The 24,860-nt window shown below is 31.8% G+C and overlaps 2 long non-coding RNA genes across 2 annotated transcripts; both read left to right on the forward strand.

Annotated features, from left to right (window-relative positions):
* The first annotated feature begins 1,008 nt into the window (after positions 1-1,008).
* LOC109119521 (uncharacterized) lies at positions 1,009-1,774 on the forward strand. The gene is made up of 2 exons (XR_002026726.3): positions 1,009-1,083; positions 1,228-1,774. It is a non-coding gene; the product is annotated as an uncharacterized lncRNA (long non-coding RNA).
* Positions 1,775-8,446: 6,672 nt separating this feature from the next.
* On the forward strand, positions 8,447-9,307 carry LOC104645536 (uncharacterized). Its single transcript, XR_739414.3, has 2 exons — positions 8,447-8,618; positions 9,093-9,307. It is a non-coding gene; the product is annotated as an uncharacterized lncRNA (long non-coding RNA).
* The last annotated feature ends 15,553 nt before the right edge of the window (positions 9,308-24,860 follow it).

Genomic DNA, 24,860 nt, shown 5'->3' on the forward strand with positions numbered 1-24,860 from the left:
TCGAAAGACCTTCAATTAAGTACAATCAATGCATAGTTGGACAAATAGAGATTAAGAATCTGTTTGGATTGACTTAAAAATTGGTCAAATCTACTTTTAAGTCAGTTTTTTACTTCTGAAAGTATTTGACAAATACGAAACATAATTTAAAATAAGTCAAAAATGACTTAAAATAAGTTACAAAATGTTTGGCAAGGTAAAAAATGACTTAGAATAAGTAAAAAGAAAAATGACTTAAAATAAGTTACAAGCCGAAAGTAGGTATCCCATACTTTTTTTAGCTTGTCACTTCAGTTTGACTTTTTATTTTTGACTTGAAAATTACCTTTTTAAGCCAACTAAAACGAGCTCTAAAAATATAACTACTCAACTATAGAAAAATAATGAAAGATAGAAAGAAATAAAAAAAAGGAAAAATTGTATATAATGACAAACTAATAAATCAAATTAATTACTATAACCACCCTTTGATTTAATTGTGACCCGTAGCAAACTGTTTGTTAGTCATCTCTCTCCCTCAAACTCTCGCTCGCCACTCTCCTCTCTCTCTCCATCTCTCGCTTGCTTCCTCTCACTTTTATACAAACACAATTGTATAAGATCTGTTTCTATTTGTATAAAGCAAGAGGAAATTGTATAAATACATATATTTTTGTTCTCCTCTCTCCCCTCTCCTAGATCTCGCTCGACATTCTCCCTAATCTCGCTCGCCTCTCTCGCTTGTGTTTCTGCTTGTATAAAGCGAGATAAAATTATATATATACATGCAAATACATATATTTAAATTTTACATGGGATGACAAACATCCCTATGTAATTAGTTAATAAGGGTATAGTTTCGTTTATTTACGGTCAATAAATACAGTTTCAATTTTTTTCCCATAATTAATGGGACCACTACCTATTTTTATACGGGACAAAAATAGTCATCCAAAGATTTTTATATAATTTTATTTAAAATCAAATTTATCTCTCCTATTCTCATTCCAATATTTTTTCCTAAAATTACTCTTTCCTTCTAATATGAATTTCCATTGGAAAATTTTTGACATTCTCCCTCCGATGTTCTTCCACTTTTCGCAGGTAACCGCCAACTTCATGATTTTCAATATTTTTTTTTCTTGATTCCTTCTTCAACAATTGTATATGTAATATGATTGTTAGTTTTTTCATATATTTTCTTAAAAAATCTTTATTACTTATCAAATTACAAGTTTTCAAAATCAGAATGGATGATTTCTCTCTATCTATGAGGATTACGAGAGGTATGCCATTACATGTCAATGCTGTTGATAATCCATCTACCTTCGTTTCAATTGGGTTAACTCGGGATTTTGGGGTCAATCTAGGGTCCATGACAAAAAATAAACAAGTTCAAGTTGAACAATCTATTGAAGAATTGAGATCCATAAAAAAAATGGCACAATGATAATTCATAAAGTCATCAATAAGGCGAAATCTAGTGGCATTAAGATTGTTGAAGGTGGAAGTAAGAGAAAAGTCATAAACATTGATTCAGTGTAGATTGAATCTGTGTCATCAGAACTGGACAAATCTGAAGAATATCGGGAATATCATGTAGTGTTATTTATATACAAATTACAAAGTTATGTATATAGTGGGTTGTGTATTAAGGTAATATATACAAAGTATTATGAGACAATTCTTAATTGTAAATTCTATTAGTTGTATACCAATTACTAAAGTTAGGTATATAGTAGGTTGTATATTAAGGTAACATATACAAAGTTTTACGAGGCAATAGCTATTTCTATACAATTATTTAATTTTGTATAAAAGAAATTTGTTAAAATCACTCTATAATACATATACAAAATTATAATACATTATACAAATTCGTCGACATATACAAAAAATTATGAACATAATAAAATATTGTATCTATAAATGTTACACACTCAAATATAGAAAAAGATTTCAAGCTTACTATATATACAATTAACAAATGAATATTATACAATCAGTTTAATCATTAATATTTTTTAAAAAAAAATATGAAATCACAGATGCACATATATAACTATAATATATATACCAAAATTATTTTACATTATACAAATTCCTAGATATGTGCTGAGTGTTTTATAGATTTATTTTTAAAAAAATTGGGAAAATATTTGATTTTGAACTGGTATTGTCTTTCTATAGCTTTAGAAATTTTTTTTTTGGAAAAATATTTGATTTTGAATGTTTTGCTTAAATCGTGGGATTATGTGAATTTATTGTTATTATTTTTGTATTGTTGTAACCATTTATTGAAAAAATAATTTTTTCTTGTATAATTTAATTAAAAAACGTTTTATAAAAATTTATAGTCACCTAACAAACTAAACTATACCCATAGAATATAATTATATAAACTATGTTCATGGAATGTAATTTCATAAAATCCGATTGCCGTATATGAGATTTTCCAAAAAAGAATATAAAAATCGATAAATAAAATACACAAAATCTATATAAAACTATTATGTTCTATTCAAATGGTAAATCGTTATGAAAGATAATTACTTTGAGTCTTTGACTCGGGGCAAACACTATCAAACCAAAATAAACTACGGTCATATTTTGCTTTGTATTCTTAGAAAAGGGTCATATTTATCCTTTATCATACTTTTTAATTATATTTGTCATTATCATCCAACTTTGACTACATATTTATATCTATATAGTTAACTTATCATGTCATCATTTTTTTTAGTCCACATGGCACCTACATGGATCCATGTGTATAATTATAATTATAATTAAAATAAAAAGTTATTTTTTATTTAATGTTATATTCGACCCATTTAATTTAATCTGACCCAATTAATGTGAAAATCCATAGGCCCTAATTTCAATACCTATTTACCCATATTTTCTACCCATCATCTTGTATAAGAACCATTCATACATGAGAAGAGGAATTCATGTCTTAATTGAGAGAGAAGATCCAACCATAGATAAGATTTCTATCCTTAAATATATCTCTTTTTACCCTTTTTTGTATGGTATTTGTTTCTTGTGTCACATTAGATGCTAGGTGTATAAGATTTTATCTTCATCCATGCCATTGTACAGGTGGAGCTGTTCCGAAATGATCAACACCGACTGAGTTTACTGTTGCTTCCTTCTGTTGGTATCAAACGTTAAAATATTCACCCTAATTAATATTCTTTCCATTTATATAAAAGAATATGCCTATTTCATGCTAGAGAGACTGATGATTGACCATATTAAAAATACAAGAAAGAAACAACTGAAATTATCATGGCATAGTACAAATTCAATTCTGCAGAATTGTTTCTCCCATTTATCAAACAAAAGCAATAGAGAACAAAGGATTTAGTCACATAATCCATTAAAACAAGCTTATAATCTCTTCAAGCTTTTCTTTCTCGCATCGATTTTTTCCCTTGTTACACAGTGAAGTATGTGGTTGGCCAACATTTAGGGCTAATGTGACGCAAGAAATCTTATCTATTGTTGGATCTTCTCTCTCAATTAAGACATGAATTCCTTTTCTCATGTATGAATCGTTCATATGCAAGATGATGGGTAGAAAATATGGGTAAGTGGTTAAAGAAATTAGGGCCCATGGATTTTTTACATTAATTGGGTCGGATTAAATTAAATGGGTCGATATAACACTAAATAAAAAATAACTTTATTTTAAATATAATTATAATTACACACATGGAGCCATGTAGGTGCCATGTGGACTTAAAAAAATGGTGACATGATAAATTAACTATATAAATATAAATATGTAATCAAAGTTGAATGGCAAGAAAAAAATTATCAAAAAAGTATGATGAAGGGTAAATATGACCCTTTTTCTAAAAGTATAAGGCAAATATGAGTCCGAATAAACTAATAATACTTGTAAGTGAGATTTACAAAAATGAACTTAGAAATGAAAGTCATTTTCTTTAAATTTAAGAAAAATGTGTAGATTTAGAAAAACTTAAATCAATCCAACATGAGAAAAATTAAAAAATATTTTTAGAATTCAATCTCAAGGGTATTGAGTACTCTTTTGAAATAATAATTAAGAACATGTTTGACATTGCTGTTAGGAGCCATAAGCGATTATTTTGAGAAAAATAATACTTTATTTTTTTTTATAAAAAAAATAGGTGTTTGACAAGCAAAAACAGTTTTTCTGTTGTTCGGAATAAGCTAAAAATTTCTGAGCAGAAAATTAATTTTTTTAGAATTAAAATGTCTCATATTTGGTTAAGTTCCATTTAATAATTTTATTTTTTATTTTATTTTATTTATCATATTACGTATTATTTCACGAAATTAGAAAACAAGAAGAAGGTAACAATAACATTTCTGTAAGATTCGGTGGAAAAATGACAATTAAAGATGTCAACCCTTCAAATAATGTATGATATGAATTAGAAATTTGAATATGAACATTTTAATATAATAAAAATAAAAATTTAATTTAATTTCTTATAATAGATTTTTAAACTAGTTTTTTCTCTATAAAATAATTTTAATAGTAAAAGTATATTTATACTTCCTCTTAATGATAATTTGACTCTCAAAAATATTCTTAAAAAAAGATTAATCAACACACATTTTATTAATAAAAAATACTTTTCAAATGAATTAGTCAAAAACACAAATTATTATTTTTCTTTCAAAAAACTTTTAAAAAGCTAAATTAAAAAGTACTTCTAAAAATAAATATTTTTAAACAACAATATCAAATAGACTCTAAACTATAAAACAAGGAGCAGATAGGTGAAGGACTAGTTGAATATCCAATAGATTGGGCTGTCAAGGAAAATCAAATAATTACACTATTCTTGCTTTAGGCCAACAGTTAATAGACTTGTCTCCGCAATTAGAGGTTGGAAGTGGAAAACATGGACCAACCATTTGCATAATGTAATATAAGGGTGTTAAAATGAATCTAGATCGAAATTTGAGACATTAAAATAAATTAAAATTTGAGATAATAAAATAGATTGAAATAGAAATTGAATTGAGTTATGATTCACTCAAATTTAATAAACATATCTAAGAATTAATTACACCATATTCTTAATCTAATTACATCATATTCTTAATTATTTCTATTTTTTTTATATCTTAAATTTGATGAAATTCGAATATATCCCAAAACGATGTAATGTAATGCGTTCCTATTTTGGATACATCTCGATATATGGAGTCTCGATTTCGGATACATCACTTAATGTCTCAAAACATCTATCCAACTAAAGTGATGTATCTGAGAATAAAAGAGAGTATGAATTTTTATAATTTTCAGATGGTATGAAATTAGAGAATATAATAAAGTAAGTTGTGTATTTAGATAAATTTTTCAATTTATTTTGGACTTAAATAGGCTAAAATCTAACTCAAGAAAATAAAAATAAAAAGTTACAATTAGATAAATCCTAAATGATATAAAATGAAAAGTAATTCATATCTTCAATATGAGAACATATGTTATACCTATCCACATAAAAACCTTAAAATAGTTTGAAATTGTAGATTAAATTGAATTTAATTAAAAATTCTTTTAGATGAATCAAAACTTGAATGAATTGCGATTGACTCAATTCAATCTATTTAAAGCTCAACCCACAAAATTCTGAACATGTTAGATAAGTTACCTACATTTTAGCTCATTTTTTAAATCCCCAAGTTGAATACATTGAGGATTATAATTTACATAGAGTAACAATTTGTTATAATTTATTCAAAAAATGGTTAATTTTGAATTTATATTTTGATGTTGTCAATTAAGTGATGAATATTTTATGAGATGAGGTTGATCAAATCAGGCCCTACACTTTTGAGTCCACGCCTCAATTTGTACATATGAAAAGCTTAAAAAGCGGGGGATTGTGGGTGGGGAAACGAAAATTGTACAATACTTACCTCTCAATCATCTTTGACCTACAAAAAAAGAAAATTCTAATAACTCAATATTAAATTTACTTTGCATTCTCTTCTATTTTTTATTTTTTTTGACAAAATAAAAAACAAAAAGTTTCTTCTTTTATCTTTGACAAATTTCTATGAATTTGCTCACAATGCTGTTTTTCTTTTTTCATATTATTTGACCAGTATTAATTCAGCCCAATTCTTAAGAAAACTTATATCAAAAGTGTATTTAACATCTTTATTAATGAAATTTTGAAATTCAGAATTTTAGTACAGTACATTAGTAATTATTTAATACCAAAGAGAAATATAGAAAAAAAAAACTTTTTTTTTTAATTTTAAGATGGACAAATAAAAAGAAAAAAAAATATGAGCAAATTAGTTAGTAAAATGAAATGAAGAAAGCAGGTTATAGAATTCAAAGAAAGAAAGTGGTTATTACACCAAACATAATATCAAAGGTAAAACAAATCAAATAATTCCATGTCATGTTCCTTCGTTCATCGGTTATATTTTGATTAATTTAAAACTTAATATAATTAATTTTGTATTTTAAAGGGATAAAAGAAATTTTGTAGGGGTATATTTCTTTGAATAAAACAAAATTTAAACATTCAGTAATTTCTTGAATCTTATGTTATAGTACCAAGTTAACCCATACTTGATGATCTTAAATTTACAAATCAATTATTTTTCCTAGTTTATTGTGATTAATTAGCTTGGATAAACTCTCAACACATTAACCAAAATGGAAGAGAAAGAATATGCACGTAATTTTTTTGGATTAGACTAAAAACAATTGGTGTTATGGCTCATTTAGAAAAAAAAAATAATTATTAAAGGTCATCTAAAATCATACCCGACAAAAGCATTTTTCTAGAAAATAAAAGTAGTCTCCTTTTGAATTTTTAATTTATTTTGATAGTGAAAGATAAAGTGCAAATGGCAAAAGTTGGAAATGCAATTCAACAATGCATGTTAGAGCAAATTTTGGTCAATGAAATGAATAGAGATTGAGAAGTGGAGAGGGGAGTCACTTTGATAGCTAATAGAACTATTCATATATTTGTTTATCGAAAAAATGATACAAATAAACACATATTTTAATTTAGTTCGCAATATAATATAAGTTAAAGTAGACAAATAAAAATTCATTCCTCCAAACATGTACATCCTTTATTTTGCCGATCACATGCATAGGCAAAATAAGGATTAAGAATTTGGGATTCTAAATTTTGTTAATATTCATCAATCAACTTTATTAGGGGTTCACAAATTAATATGCATAAATATTTAATTATTTTTCTACTACAAATATAAGTCTACAAGAAAGCTGTTAAATTAATCTAAATCTATTAACCCCACCTAACTTCGTCTCTATTTACATGCTTGGCTGCATTTTACCCTATATAGATAGATCCTCCATTTATCAAATATGATATAAATTATAATTGGTTAGCGAAATTTATTTTGGAATCTCTTAGCGAAAGGTAGGTGAACTATTGTGAAGGGACTCGTGTCCATTCACATTTATGCTTGTCACGTGTCACCTAGACATTGGCCTAGATTATGTGATCAAAGACGTAATATACAAATATGTTCTTTAATTTGACTATAATTGATATTTATGTCATTAAGTTTGAGTGTATACAAGCAGACATAATTAAAATTAAACAAATAAATACAATTTTTTTTATATAGAGTTCTACCTAATAATTTTGTGTCTTAAGTGACATTATACATATATTTATTACGTAGGATGAATATGTGTATTTGTTTAATTTTATATATATTTGATGTTTAAATGTGCACACTCAAAATTAAAGAACATAAATATTATCTGAAGCCAAATAAAATAATGCATTTATGTGTTATGCCCTAGTGCAAAATAGTATAAAAATTATCTCTGTCATGTGCGTAAGTGATTAAAGTTATATATATGTACTATATGAAATTAAATATTTAAACATTAATTTGGTATGTTTCTACTCCTACTACTGCTACTAAATGGATTAATGATCTTATTTATTTGGTATGTCTCTACTGCTACTTAATGGATCGACCATTCAACAGCAATGGAAAAAACAATTCTTTTCTTTGACAAAGGTGACCAACTTTACAAATGAATCTTATGAAAAAACAGGCTAAATTGAGCCTCCACCCAATTTTGTAAGAAAAATTGCTAGAAAAATATAATAAATTTTTTTTTGAAGAGCATGAAATAAAGAAGAATCATGAAAATGAGTCTAAACAATCTATTTTCCTCAACTTTACCTAATCAAAACATTGGTGGAAGCTGATCTTTTTGGTTTGTGAAAAGTTAAAAAGGGCTTTAGGACTTGATAGAAAAAGATGGGTGGAGGGGTCGGTAGTAGTGGTGGGGGTCTATTGATACTTTTATTTTGTTAAACATTATCATGTATACAAAAATTATTGATTCGACTGATTTAAATTTGAGTAATGTCACATTAAACTTTTAGGGGTAAATTATTTAAGTCTATAAATAAAATTTTCGTAAATTCGAACGTTTGATTAGCAGTAGAGATATTTCAATTAAATCGATCACTATGTGATAGTGGTTACAAGAGTAACTTTAGCATTAGATTATGGCATGATATTTCCTTTATTTTCCATGATTTCAAAAATTTGAACTTTTATGTATTGTAAGGAAAGTAGAGTAACGGTACATTATTATGTATATGGTAATAAACTTCAATATATTATTGACTTTTATATATTCTCATTTCTAACTCTTCATATATATATATATATATATATATATATATATATATATATATATATATATATATATATATATATATATATATATTCCCCTCATTTCATTTCATAAAGAAAGAAGAAGAGGAGAAATTAAAACAAGAAATTTTGGGGTATTTGTTTAGCAGCGGTGAACGTGTAAGAAGGATGTGCCTGGCTCCCTGTATGCCACACACATTCACCAATTCTTTGATTGACTGATCAGTGGGTGGCGTATAAGGAGCCAAGCATACCACCCGCTTTCCCATTTGATTTCTTGTTTTTTTTTTGTTTTATTTTGAGATTACAATATTTGTTGATTTGAAAAACAAAAGTCAGCTCTTATAAATTCCCCTCATTTTCTAATTTGTGTGTATTATGTGATTATGATACGTTGATTTCATCTGTTAATTTTGCAGAAGTGTAATTCGTCAGGCCGATAAGTGATTTTGATCGATCAAGGAAAATGATGGCTTTAGAGTTCTTACTTCTCGTTCGAGTTTTCTCATTGCTTCTTTCTTTTTTTCTTTAATGAGTGTATGCATGTGTGAATGGTAGTTTTATTAAGTACCGTTTCTTCTAATAACGTTTTCTTCTGTATAAATATTGTTTGAATACAATGACGGATTCAGGATTTTTTGGTATTTTTGAAATTGGATATTACATTATATTAGAACTAGGAAATGGTTATCTTACTAAAATGAGTATCATTCCAAACACATAAAACAAACCTTCAATTTAACGTCCAAATACATAAACAAAACTTTTAAATTTGACACCTTAATTCAAAGGTTGTTTCAATTAGTCGCTTGAACCCACATTAATGTATAGTACTTCTAATAGTTTTTGAGTATTATTTAACTGTTGCAGATATAAAGAAATTTTGAGGTAATTCGAAATTAAACAAATAGACAAACTATTAAAATGGGAAGTAAATACTTGTATGTGTAAAATCATAATTAGAATTAAAGCATGGATAGACTCTACTTAATTAAACTGAAAGCATGGGACAAGTACACTTGGCTCCATGTCAATATCAAAGCAAATAGAGGAGCAGCCAAACAAAATTGGTTCCCTGAGACGTGTCCGTATTGTGTCAGGCCAATTTCATATTAATTGGTATGATTTTCTTTTATAAAGTCAATGATAATTTTAATAAACATTTTACTATATTTTTTTTTGTTATATTGATATTCAAAAAATTACAATTTACAATACTTTTTGTATTTTTTTTGAATCTCTGAATATTTTATTTAAAATATCAAATTAATATAATTTTATTTTATTTTAAAAGTTGATCAAATTGACTTTTAAAAAATATAACGTGAAAATTAAGAATAGATAAAGAGGGCAATATATTTTTGAATTTGTTTTGGTTTATGATATTTCGTTTAAGGTTTTCTTTTTAGATTTATAAATAGTTTATGAATAGATATGTTTTGAAAGAAAATTCAACTTGAAGGGGATTTGACTGAGAACATAGTGAGGAATCGTCATGGTGACGTGGCAAGGCAAAAGATCAGATGACGAGTTTTTTTTTTTTTTTATGTTTTTATGTGTCACTTGTGAAAAGTATCTATCACGATCCAACACATTTATCAAATCGTGAGAGTATCCACTATTTTTCTGAGGCTAACCCCATTCATAATTAATAAATTATTTGAGAGAAACATAAAGCTAACAAAATAAGCTAAAAATCACTATAATATTACTGAATAAGAAAATGTATCCCAATATTCATAACAAGTACGTGGATTTGGAAGAGACTATAAAAAAAAAAAAGTACAAGAGCATTTTTAAAATCTAAAATACCTGTAAGAGTAGCAAGATTGTCCACATAGAAGAAAGACAATAAATGAAATACAATCCAAAGGAACAACATATAATGACCAATAACAACAATAACCAAGATAACAGATGCACTAAAATTACTCATCTTTAAAAAGTATACTACAGTTATTCTGAAATATATAAACCAACTAGGTTGGGGTCGAACCCCAACAGGGAATATACCTTATGTGGTTATCCTAATATTAGTTGATTATTTCCATAAAAGGGGAGTTTGTGAAAGTTGTTTGTGTTTCAATATCAACTATAATCAAGTAAGAACAACAACATTCCAATGAAATAGAGTCAATTAAGAGAAAGAAACTAAAATTGCGATTATTATGATTTCATGAAAAAATCAGGTGACTAACGATGGTAGACTCTTCTAGTGCTAAGCATGCTAGCTATCAATTAGATTGATACATCTAGATGTTTCTCAACCTATTAGATGGAATTCACTCAATCTTATTCTCTTGAACTAAGAGAAATGACTATAAGAACTTCGATAATTGCACTAAGTTTACCGAATCCTTGTTATTACAACATTAACCATTAGACGAGGGTAACGAACCTCGAGTCCTTGTTGTTACTTCTTTTTCTCGGGTTGTAATGTCTTTACTCAAGAAAAATAAACCTTCGAAAAATTTTAATGTTTGTAACCATAGAAATTAATTTAGATTAAGGATATAACAATACACAAATTTACACTATTTGAATTTATTGACGACAAGAGACTGCACTTCTAGAAGTTTTATTTTAGTAATATTTATTTGCTGCCTTTTGTATGCATTCTACATAAAATAGAATTCTAGGTTTATCATTTGTTGTTTAAATACATGTATTAGTACAATTAATAGATGATATGAATGACAAATTTATTATATAAAGGTCTAAGTCATTTCCAGCTCCTTAAAGTTGTCCGCATAATTCAGTTAGACACCTTATCTAAGGTTTGTTTCAATTGAACACCTTTATTAGTTAAAATATATTCCTATTAAACATTTTCTGACAATCAATTAAAAATAGAGAGTGAGTGACATACACTCGCGGATGATGTGGTACAATAACCAATAAAAAAAAGACATATGGCATTGACCCTTTAATAACAATTAAAAAAATAAATTAGGAAAAATAAATAAAATAAAACTACTTTTTTAGCCAAAAAAATAAATAAAATAGAAATATGAAAAGAACCTTTTTTCTTTGTTTCTTCTTTGCATAGGAGTAACCCTACCACATCACCTCCATACCCGTTACACACTTCAATAATAATGGTAACTCCACTTTTCCTCTCACAATTCACACAAGGATTTTGTTTCCCACTAATACACCTGCCCCGTCTCCTTTATTCTAAAATTCATCAGCATTGTTGTGCTATTTCTCCAAATCTCACCTCTTTTTTTTTTAAACTTTAATTCAGATTCACATATTCTTTTAATTCCTCTATTAGGGTTTATTAATTTTTTAACAATTTTAATAAAATAACTTCAGATTCGTATTAGCCTTGCCGGAAAAAATGGTGTTTCACCGAAATTATTTTTGACACAATTTGATTATTATTATTATTTTATGAAATTCTCTTCTAAAACTCCAAGATAATGCTGATGATATCGAGAATGAAGAAACAATGCTTGGAAAGAAAGTATATGGGGAAGGGGTGAGGCGGAGAATGGTGGCTTAGGAATTTGGCCGGTAAGAATTCAGTTTCTCTTAAAAAAAAATTGGAACCAAAACAAAGCGGAACCAAAACAAAGTGTCAAAGATCTTCTAAAGACTGAAGAAGATAGAGTGCTCTGAAGAAGAAGATTGTTGAAGGATAATGGGTTTTGTTTTCCTTTTTTTTTTTATTAAGAGATCCTTGTTGAACTAAATTATTAATTTTAGTTATTTAATAATAAATCTAAGTTTCAAGAAATTACACAATCAACATAAAAAAATTAAAAATAATATTATTGGGATCTATTCACGCGCTCAAGGACAGTGAATCACACTTATCCTGCCACATAAGTATTTTGATGAGTATATGTTTTGAACAATTTAAGTGTTCAATTGAAACATGTCCTAGTTGAGGTGTCTAAGTGAATTATGTAGACAACTTAAGCGGCTGCCTATGACTTAAGCCTTATATAAACCTGCAACTTTGTTCAACATGGTATCAGACTTAAATCCTGTGGTTCCAGCCACTTTCGAAACCCAATCGAATAACCTTGCACCACAAATCATAGCCCAACAGGACAATTCTACTTTTTCCACTGGGATAGTTTTTGACAAAACAAATTATCCTTTATGGTCACAACTAATGGATATGTGTATTGGAGCAAGAAACATAGTTGGATATCTTATGGGGGAATCAACCAAACCATCACCAACTAATCCGTATGCTGTATGGATCACCGAAAATCACAAAAGTTCAAAGTAGCTAGGCTTATTAATTCAATGAGCCTGCATCTTATGCAAAGATTTATTCATCTGGCAACCGCTCAAGATATATGGGAAGATGTTTCAAAAATATTCTAAGATAGATTAGATGAGACTCATTTATTTGAACTGAATCAACAATCTTTCATAGCCAAGAAGAATAGTCGACCTTTGTCTAGCTATTATAACAAACTCAATGCAATCTTCAGGGAATTGACCACCAGATATTCACAAGAAAGATCAGTGGAAGGTACTGTATGGTTACATTCCATGGGGGCTAGGCTTTGAGTTCACATATTTCTAAGTGGGCCTGATTTGGAATTTGATAAAATTCGTGGTGATATTTTGCGAAAAGATCCAAAATTGGATTCAGAAAGCTATTATGCATATGTAAGGAGAGAAGCACAATAAAGACAAATCATGGGAAGTTCTAGACCAGTCCCTGAAAGTTTAGCCATGGTGGTTCAACTAGAATACACAGAAGAATCAAAGTTTGCAATCATTGTAGTGAAAAAGGACACATGAAACAATGCTGCTATGAGATTATCGGATATCCAGAATGGTGGGATTTTAAAAAAATTATAAAAGGACTTGACTGGTAGAGCACCAATAGCCATACAAGGCGAACATTCACAACCTACGACCAATGTGGCTTAAGCAGGCAACTTTGGTAATGTTGATATTTTTTCTGCCACTTCCAAAGGAAAATACATGGATTATTGACACAAGATCATTCGGTCATATGACTAGAGACTCTAATAAGTTAAAATCTATTCACCCATTCCCCTAACAAGTTATTTCTACGGCTAATGAAAATACTTGTAATGTAATAGGGGAGGGTTCAGTTGAATTGTCTAGTACTTTGACACTTGAAACTATTTTGGTGGTGCCTTCACTCCAAAACAATTTGTTGTCTGTAAGCAAAATTACTTTATCTCTTAACTATATTGTAACTTTTTTGCCCTTGTATTGTATCTTTTAGGACATTCTGACCCAAAAGACTCTTTGTTGTGGTGTTAAACGAGGCAAGCTATACTATTTGGAGTTGGCTGAGAATGTAGAGCATAATTTTGGGCAAGCATGTCATACAAGTGGAGTTTAAAAGGCTAAAGAAAAAAAATATGGCTATGACATAGGAGACTAGGACACATCTCTTTTGGTTATCTTAAGACACTTAGACCAAGTTTGTTTGCTGATTTAGATGTTTCAGATTTCCAATGTTTTATTTGTGAACTAAGAAAAAGCCAACGAATTCCTTATCTTCCAAGTTTGAAGAAATATTCTAAACCTTCATTGTATACATTATGATATTTGGGGTCCAACAAAGATCCCCTCTATTTCAAAATCTTGATATTTCAACACTTTTATCGATGAATACACAGGAGTGAAATAGGTATCTTTACTTTATAAGAAGAATGATTCATTTAAAGCATTTTAGGAATTTTACAATATGCTGCATACTCAATACTAAAGGAAAATTGAAATTTGGTAGTCTGATAATGCTAGGTAGTTTATTTGATGGTTCATTTGGAGAATATCTTAGTCACTAGGGGATACAACATCATACTTGATGCACATATACACCGCAACAAAATGGTTTGATAGAAAGAAAGAATAGACAAATTTTGGAAGTAGTTCGTGCCTCTTTTTTTGTATGAACATGCCTCATTTTTATTCAGGGAATCAGTAAAGTCAGTTATTTATCTTATCAATGGAGCCCTTCCCATGTTGTTGACTTTCAAACCTCAATGAAAGCTAATGTCATTTTGCACGATATCCCATCTGTTGAACCTTGAACATCGAGTGTTTGGATGTATAGTTTATGTCCACATTCCAAAAGAATTAAGAGGTAAATTGGATCTCTATACAAAAAGATGTGTGTTTGTTGGTTATTCAAACATCCAGAAGGGTATCAATGTTATGATCCTCAGAGTACGAAGTTGTATCTTACATTTTATGTCTCCTTTTATGAGAATGAACCTTATTATGAAGGAGATTTCGGGTTCAAATCTTTATGAGGAGAATGTGAGTGAAGCACTTGAGCTGAACAAGTAAGATATACTTGAGTTCCACTGGCCCAAGGGGAATTCTTATACTTGGAATAATTGCAAAAGAGATTGAGTAAGAATACACATGTAATTGAGCAGATTTCCTCGGATCGTCCTATCGAGTCTCCAGCTTTGTCAAATCTACCTGAGAGGGATATAGTACCGATGCATAATGAAGATATTGTAGAAGACCCATATTAACACTATCAACTTAACAGTCCTCACAAAATGTTCTAGAAGATGTTTCACCTAAGATAATTCTCAATAATCCTTCTCAATTACCATCAAGATTAAATAGGGGTGTCCCTAGAAAATAATATGAACCCGTCTTAGAACCAAAGATAAATATCCAATTAGTAACTATATCGCAAGTCATAGATTATCGGATTCATTTGCTTTAACTGTCAATCAATTGCACAAAGTATCTATTCCTAGTAGTGTGCAAGATGCATTAACAGATCCAAAATGGACCAACTCAATGTATGAAGAGATGGAGCCTTGCAAAGAAACTCAACTTGGGAGTTACTTTCGCTTCCAAGAGAAAAAAAAGGACGATTGGTTGTATATGGGTAAGTAATGTGAAACTTAATGTAGATGGAAGAATGGAGTTGATTACCAAGACACCTTTTCACCAATAGCCAAGATCAATACTATTCGTGTTCTTATATATATATATATATATATATATATATTACAGTGAATAAAGATTGACCTCTATGACAATTTGATGTAAAAGATGACTTTTTAAATGGTGACGTGGAGGAAGAAGTAAAAATTGATTTTCCACCAGGCAATAAACAAGGAACAATGCATAAAGACAAAATATGCAAACTGAAAAAATCTTTTACTGGCTAAAGCAGTCACCTAAATGTTGGTTTGGGAGGTTACCTTTAGTTAATGAAGTTTTTTAGTTACTTGCAAAGTAACTCTGACCATACTTTGTTTAATAAACAAAATGAGGGAAAGATAACAACATTGATTGTATATGTAGATGATATGGTATTAACTGCCGATGATCCCAAAGAAATAGATAAAATACAATAATACTAAGCGAAGAAGTTTAAAATGAAAGACTTAGGACAACTGAGATATTTCCTAGGTATTGAAGTGTCAAGGTCGAAATAGGCAATCTCCATGTAACACTCCAGAAGTTTCATGGCCTAGTCTAGAGCCTCACTTGATTAAATAACTCTTAAAACAATATATCTAAGCTTAAACGAAGGAAATAAACTTAATTAGGAAGTATTAGAATCAAAACATCAAGAAACGATAACAACGTTCGGAGACTAGTGAAATTGAGCTAGTGTGCCTTTGTGTGTTTCAAGGGATTTAAAGAGTCGTAAAAAGGTCAAATTTGGGGAAAAGGTTCAAAATACATATTAGAACGTGTTTAGGGTCAACAACTCTGGGTATGAATCCCTAAGAACCACCTAAAGGGTCCTCGAGGAGGACCCAATATTTGACCCTCAAAATTATCAAATGGAAGTGTGCCATTGATAAAGTAAACGAAGAGCCGTCGATGGGACAACAGCCCGTCGATGGTACTCATTGGTTGACACTTAGCCTAATCACCAAAGGTTTTAAAAATTAACTCTCTTAACTAAAACACATTTGACCAGTACGGTTCGTGGTTTGGTTGACGCTTCGTCGACAGGGAGTCGTCGATTGTACCTTGAGTTCACTGCCCAATTTTGGTTGATTTAAGGGAGTTCAAATAAATACGTAATGATTGATGGGTGGTTAAATTAGTTTGTTGGGGATTATAAAAGGGTTATACATCATTAAACTTGTTGACGCCCAATTTTGACCCTCCCGATATAAATTAATCAATGAGCTTCTCGATTATAAATAAAAGACGACTTTTTCATAATTACGTATACTAGTGGTATATTTCATGATTACTTGAAAAATCATCTCAAAGTTGTATTTTGTTTAAATATTTTACTAACTAGTTATGTAATATTTACATTTTATTTTGAATTAATTATTTTTATTATGTCGATTATTTCGTCTCATTAAAGTTAAGGAACTTATGTGATTAATTCATAGTAATTCATTTTTATCTAATTACCAATATTTTAAGCTATTTGGACCAACCAACTTTGGGCCATTTATTGTTGATCAAATCGACCCCAACTCCTAGGCCCATTTTGTTTTAATCTTCCTTCCAGCCCGCCATTATTTTTTTTCCATTTTCTACAGCATCTCCGGTTACTCTAATAAAATCCCAAGACCACATACTACTTCTCAATAACTTTTTTTCTTAAATATTTTCCTGTTATGTTTCATTTGTTTTAGCATAAAATATTTTGTCTTATCTATCAAGATGTTGGGAGATCAAGGAATCAACCAAATATAGCAGGACAAGGAGAAGACAACTGAAGAAATTGACACAGATCATTTCGTTTTAAAAACTAACAATTTTTCTGTGGACGCAGGTTTATAGCTTTGTTATTAAATAAGCAAATTCCTCCGATCGATGAATATGAAGAAGTCAAGGGAGAACAAAGCTCTCCTAAAATTAATGGTGTTCCTATAGACGCAGGAATTATTTTATATTGCTTATTCCGAGAGCTTGGGAATACGGGGATCTATTTCAGTCAATCTCCAACAACATGAAGTCTAACAAATGTCTAGCTAGATTCAAAGATGAATCGAGGGAAAAATCTTAAGAAAGAGTTCACCATTTCCGTAAAGGACGTCATCCGCATCATAATATCAGATATGATATTACTACTACCCGAAGGGTCATTTATTTGTATTGTGGGTTGAAATAATACACTACCCGAAGGGTCATTTATTTATATTGTTGATTGAGATGATATACCACCCGGAGAGGCCATTTTATTTGTATCGTCAAATTAGATGATGCACTACCTGAAGAGTCATTTTACTGTATTATCAGTCGAGACGATATCATTACCCAGAAGGCACTCAGAAGATAATTGTGTTGCTCGATTGAAACATTATCATCATTTGGTACCAAGGATGGCATCAAGAGTTAATACCGATGCATCGCGAGAAGATATTCATGCCTCGCAGAAAGTTATGAACCGCAAGTAGATATTCATGCCCCGCAGAAAGTCATGCATCGCGGAAGATCATGCATGGCAGAAGATCATGTATCGCGAGTCACTCTTCATGTTTACGAGTCAATATTCATGCATTGGGAAGATCATGCATCGCGAGTCACTATTCATGCCTTGCAGAAAGTTATGCATCGCGAGAAGATATTCATGCCTTGCAGAAAGTTATGCATCGCGAGAAGATATTCATGCCTCGCAGAAAGTTATGCATCGCGAGAAGATATTTATGCTTCACAGAAATTTATGCATCATGGGAAGATATTCATTCCCCGTAGAAGATCATGCATCGCGAGTCAATATTCATGCATTGTAGATGATCATACATCGCGAGTCAATATTCATGCATCGCGAAAGATCATGCATCGCGAGTCAATATTCATGCATCGCGAGTCAATATTCATGCATCATGAAAGATCATGCATCGCGAATTAATACTCCTACATCGCGAGTTAATATTCATGCATTGTGAGAAGATATTCATGCCTCGCAGAGAATTATGCATCGTGAGAAGATATTCATGCCTCATAGAAATTCATGCATCGCGAGAAAATATTCATGCCTCGCAGAAATTTATGCATCACAGGAATATATTCATGCCCCACAATAAATCACGCATCGCGAGAAGATATTCATGCCCCGCAAGAAATCATGCACTGCCAGAGAAGGAATCGTGCCTCTCAAGAGAAATATTTACCCATCGACATCAACTGCATTCTTTTATTTTGATAAAAGTAAACATCAAGAGGAGCATCGAAGACGACATCAAGAGAAATGTTAGCACACTGAATAAACTATCATTTATGTTGACATCAAATGAAGATTATATTGCAAATATAAGACATAAGCTTTATTTTCTTTACGTCAAATCGACTGAGTTGACGTCAAACATTGAAGGAGAACAACTAAATGTCAACACGGTAAAAGATACTATCTCCCATTTGAATTGCATTTTTATGCTGACGAGTTTTATCTCAGCCTTTGTCGAGAGCATCGGACAACATAAAAAAGGATGCAACACAACGTGGAACTTTTTCTTAGCAGCAAACTGGGACACAGTCCAAAAAGGAGTGTCAAACTCTTAGGACACGAGCAAAGGAGCGATTTCCACCACAATCAAACCACAACCCTATCAGAAGGCATGAGGGTTTCTCTTTGGGTTTTGTCAGTTTCGATTTTGCATCCGAAATTTTGCTCTACTGGAGACAAGTTTCCAATCCGAGTGGAAATGCGCCAAGAGTTTTGGAAATTATGTCCATGTAAATTCTTAATTATGGGTGTGAAGCGCGCCACATTCATTCCTAAGAGGTTACAAGCCTTCTTTTCATACTCGACTTAATTTGTCACTTGTCCAAACCCAAAGGTTATCTAACATAATAGATTTCCTTTTCAATCGATCAAGTCGAACTACAAGCAGCCTAATTTCTTGGGTTTAAGGATATGTAGGCGGGCTTAATGTCGAAAACTCGGTTGTATTTCAACATTCGATCTTAAATCTTATTCTCATGCATCTTGGTACCTTCATAATCCAGTATCGAGATGAATTTTGATTTCTTTCAAAATTATGCGTTAAATCAAGCGTATTGAACTACAAGTGGCCTGAATTCTCATATAGCTGAGATATGTAGGAAACCCATTTCCGAGGTTCGACCATAACTCCTAAAAACTATACGAAATCTCTGTTTGGATTGATAAATGTGTGGTTGGCCAAAATTGGTTCGGTCAATTTCATTTTCCTCAAATTTCTTGCATCAATTCGAGTAAAACGAGGGATATTTATTGACACCCAATTTTGACCCTCCCCCATATAAATTAATCAACGAGCTTCTCGACTATAAATAACAAAATAATTAGATTGTAGAGTTTTAATATATATATACATATATATATATATGTGTGTGTGTGTGTGTGTGTGTGTGTGTGTATGTATGTATGTATATATATATATAATGGTTTTCGCGTTATTCTAAATTAATCTTTTGTGTCTTATAACTTCTAAATATTATACAACTTTTACATAATTACTTATACTAGTGGTATATTTTTTATGATTACTTGAAAAATCGTCTCAAAATTTTTATTTTGTTTATATATTTTACTAACTAGTCGTGTAACAATTTACATTTATTTTTAATTAATTATTTTAATTAAGTCAATTATTTTTTCTCATTAAAGTGAAGGAGCTTATGTGATTAATTCATAGTAATTCATTTTTATCTAATTACCAAATATTTTAAGCTATTTGGACAAACCAACTTTGGGCCATTTCTTTTTGTTCAAATTGACTCCAACTCCTAGGTCCATTTTGTTTTAATCTTACTTCCAGCGCGCCGTTATTTTTCTCCATTTTCCGTAGCAGCCTGTTTACTCTAATAAAATCCCAAGCCCACATTTCCCAACCCAAACTCTTTGAAACCCGACCAGCCGCCCCAGCCCAACATATCACCCGACCCACATCTATTCTTTCTCCCGAAGGCAAAAAGAAGTGATGATAGCGTTAAAACGTAGGGATACCAGTCCACGCGTGATAGGAGCTTTTTCTGCCACTCCAGCAAAAATCGCGAGCTAGACGCGACGAAAATCGCGTGGTTGAGCTTTTCTTCTTCACGAGTACGCTCGTACAGTCTAGGCTTGCCGAATTTTTCAGAAAAGTGACTGCAAGATTCTTCCGTCACATCCAGGTGGGTTGATCTCCACGACTCACTTACTAGCGCCTAGATCGGATGGTCCTCCTTGTCGTCCCGTTGACTTTGCTGGATAAGGGTTGAAGATTTTCATACAAGTGAGCAGTAACCCCTCAAAAATTGGATTTCAAAGAGGGATTTTTCACCGATTTTTTGGTCGATTTTGCCCGTATACCGGACCCTAATTTCCCCTATTTAAGATTGCTTTATGAAATTTCAGAGGAGGATTTTTTTTTTAGTTTTTGGTGTCTTTGAATCTTCTGGAAATTCCTAGGCTTAAAATATTGGGAAGAATATAAAAAAGATAGAAGAAGAGGTTACTTAAACTATTATAAGGTGTTTCAAGGTTAAAGAGTGGAGTAATCTTGTTAAGAATATTATTTTTCTCTTCGTTTGGAACCAGTCCTTTCCCAAGTTCGTCGGCTGATTTTTTCCGCCTTCAAATCTCTCTTTGTTCGGTGAAAGTCACTACTTATTCAGTGCCTGTACCACTGCTCGAAAGAACATAACACTCCCTCCTCCTTAGTATTTATTCATCTTCCCCATTTTATAAAGATTATCCTGAATTCTTGAAATTTTTTCGTTGTTGTGTGTTGTTAAGATATGGACACAATGACGTGCTATATTTGTGTTCCTTGGCGATTTTGTCTATTTGTGGTGTCTTTTAGCTTTGATTTTTTATGCTAGTTTTTTTACTTCTCTATGGTCATTTAGACCATTCTGCCAAGTTTCACCTCAGTTCACTCACTTAAAAGTCGTTGAAATCTCGGGTTTACGTTCTTCCTTTAGAATCTAATCAATGGGGAGCTTTGTATTCCGCATGTATTTTGTTAGATGTTGTCGAAGTTGTTTATGTCGCATATCACTTGTCTCTTTTTTTATATTTTATTTTCGGGTTAAATGTTGAAAATATGGGTTGTTTGTTTGAGAGGTGTGATGAAAACTTCGATCTCCAACATCTCGCTTAGCTCGTAATGTCTTGTTTTAGCCTTTGTTCTTAAAGCCAGATTTGGCCTTTGTGTTAAATTTGGTTATGTTATTTTCTTGATGTAGCATAGTCACTCTGAATACAAATTCTTTGTTTTCAAAATCGTCCTTGATTGATGCTTTCATATATTGTGTGTGAGTTAGATTAATTTTGATTATAGTATTCTAGTATGACTGTTATGTTCCATGGGACCAGTTTGATGAGCATCTGTCCAACAATAGGAAGACTAGCTATTGGATCCACCTAGATGCTATGTATGGGTTTACCTTGGAAAGTAGAGCACATTCTTTCGGTATAACGTTTCATAACACCCGATTCCATGTGTAGCTCATATAATCTATTATCGGTTATGGTGAATGTTCCCAAAAATAACATGAATGAATAAAGTAACAAAGATGGACACGAACTAGGGTGACTCAAAGGGTACTACTTAGTGTAGGTAAGGGTATGAGACTTTACCTATGCGTTACACATGTTGGACTTTAAGGGAGTCCTATGAGGATTTCTTATGCACTTATGTTACGAATGAAATGTATAATGTTAGTGCTACATAAAGTTGCTTCACATGATGTTGGTTTCATTTGGTGAGCATGATATTGGTCTAAATTGCTATGTATAATGATGACTACACATGATATGATGTTATATGAAGTATGAGCATTACTTATGATCTCTTTTCTAGTTTAGTTGATTATGTGGGGTTATGAGGCTTCACTTGAGCATTGCACTTGTAGGCTTGGGTTGATATTGCGAGTAATGTACTTTTATGCTTTGGTGATATGAAATCTACAACATGAAATGTTGGTATGAATTTAGGATGATGTTATCCTTGTATATGAATATGAACATGTCTTAATGTTGTTGTAACACTCCGGAAGTTCCATTATTTTTCTAGTGACTCACTTGATGGACTAAACCTTAAAATAGCATTTCTAAGCCAAAATTTATATATTCAAATTATTTAGGAGTTATTAGAATCAAAACTTTAAGAAACGACCACGATGTCCTGAGACTAGTGAAAATAGAAACTAGTGTGCCTTATTGTGTTCAAAGGGTTTTAGGAGTTGGAATTTAGTCAAATTTGGTAAAAAGGTAAAATATATATCAGGACGTGTTTAGGGTCAAAACATCCGGGTAAGAATCCCTAAGGACCACCCTAAGGGTCCTTGAGGAGGACCCATCAATTGACCCTAAAAAATAGTCCCTTGGTAGTGTGCAACCACGAGACCAATCGACGAGCCGTCGTTTGGTCGATGCTCCATCTATGCTGTTGTTGGTTGACACATAGACAATTTCCCAAGAGCCTGCAAAAAGGAGTCCGTAACCAAACCATGGGTGACTAGTACGGTCCCGTGGATTGGTCAACGGGGATGTCGACAATGAGACCCCACTTCAGTGTCCAAAAACAGTTAGCTTAGGGGTGGTTAGGGAATCGATTAACTAATTTATTAGAAGTGAAGGGGTGGTTAAATTAGTTTAGTTATGGACTATAAAAAGGTTATAATTTATTAGACTAACCTAACTCTTCTAAATTCCAAAGCCCTCCTAGCCCCAACTTCTTTCTAGTTTCTGTCTTCCCAAACTCAAACCTCCATTGAAGGAACACTAGAACTCCAAGAGAAGGACGAATTCACCAAGAAATACATATCGATATAGTGGAAAAATCATCCTCAATGTATGGTTTCTTTCACTCTTGGGATTCTTTTCCAAGAGGCCCTTCCAAATATGATTTCTAAATCCCCCAAGACTAGAGTTTCAATCTATACATGGGTCCTCTTTTCAAAATGAAATTGTTATTTAAATGTGATCTTTTATTGTTGATTAACTATGTAACTTTGACTAATTGCTAATCACTTGAGATCTCCCTTTGGAACCTTGTTCTTCCCTTAACTCATTATACCTTTAAAGAGGAAGATGATGAATATATAGATTATGTAGAATGATAATTGCTACGTAATACTTCTTCAATTTACCTTTTTTATGTATTGTTTATATATTCTTGTGACTTATCAGTTTCAGGGGAACGCCAAAATGTGGTGGCGGTCACATGTTGAGTGTCAACCAACAGAGGCACTGCCTATGACTTGGGCATCATTCTCTAGCTTGTTTATGGAGAAGCATATCCCCCGGACTTTGAGGGATAGGAAAAGAGATAAGTTCTTGAGCCTAGAGCAAGGTAGGATGTCGGTTACTGCATATGAGGCTAAGTTTCGTACATTATCCACGTATGCCACCCAACATTGTTTCAGTCCACAAGAGCGGATTCACCGTTTTGTGAAGGGGTTGAGGTCAGAATTGCGGATTTCGGCCTTACAGGTAGCGGCTACTGCAAAATTCTTTCAAGAAGTGGTAGACTTCGTGATAGAGGTGGAAGGAGTGAAGCCAGATGACTTCACCATGGCATCGACATCAAAAAGGTTTTGAAAGGGAGGTGATTTTGATGGTTCTTACTCTAGAGGACAGGGTTCAGGAGGTTACTCAGTCCGACCAATTCAGTCTTCACTACAGACTCTGGTTGGGGGTCCGCCGCAGACTGGTCATTACTTCTCTGAGTTTGGAGGTTATCCCCAGACTTCGTCATTTTCACAGAGACCTATGCTTGAATCCAGAGAGTGTTATGGATGTGGGGAGACTGGACACATTAAGAGGTTTTGTCCAAAACAGAGTTAGAGAACTCAAATAGTCAGAGGTAGAGGTGGTCATGGAAGAGGTCGTCATTCTGGAGGGCGTGGTGGCCGAGGTAATGGTGGTAACCAATACGGTCGGGGTGACGGACAAATGGGAACTACTGCAGCGCAGCCTGGTAGAGGCAACGCGCAGACAAGTGATAGGGCCCATTGTTACGCTTTCCCTGGGCGGTCAGAAGCGGAGACATCAGATGCTGTCATCACAGGTAATCTTTTGGTTTGTGATTGCATGGCTTTTGTATTATTTGACCCTGGATCCACATTTTCATATGTATCTTACTCATTTACTACTGGTCTTAAATTAAATTGTGAATTGCTTGACATGTCTATTCGTGTTTCTACTCCGGTGGGTGAGTCTGTGATAGTTGAGAAGGTGTATAGGTCTTGTCCTGTGACTTTTATGGAGAGCAATACTTATGTAGACTTGGTTATCTTAGAAATGGTTGACTTTG

The sequence above is a fragment of the Solanum lycopersicum genome, chromosome 2 (genome assembly GCF_036512215.1).
Source record: "Solanum lycopersicum chromosome 2, SLM_r2.1".
Classification (NCBI taxonomy): domain Eukaryota; kingdom Viridiplantae; phylum Streptophyta; class Magnoliopsida; order Solanales; family Solanaceae; genus Solanum; species Solanum lycopersicum.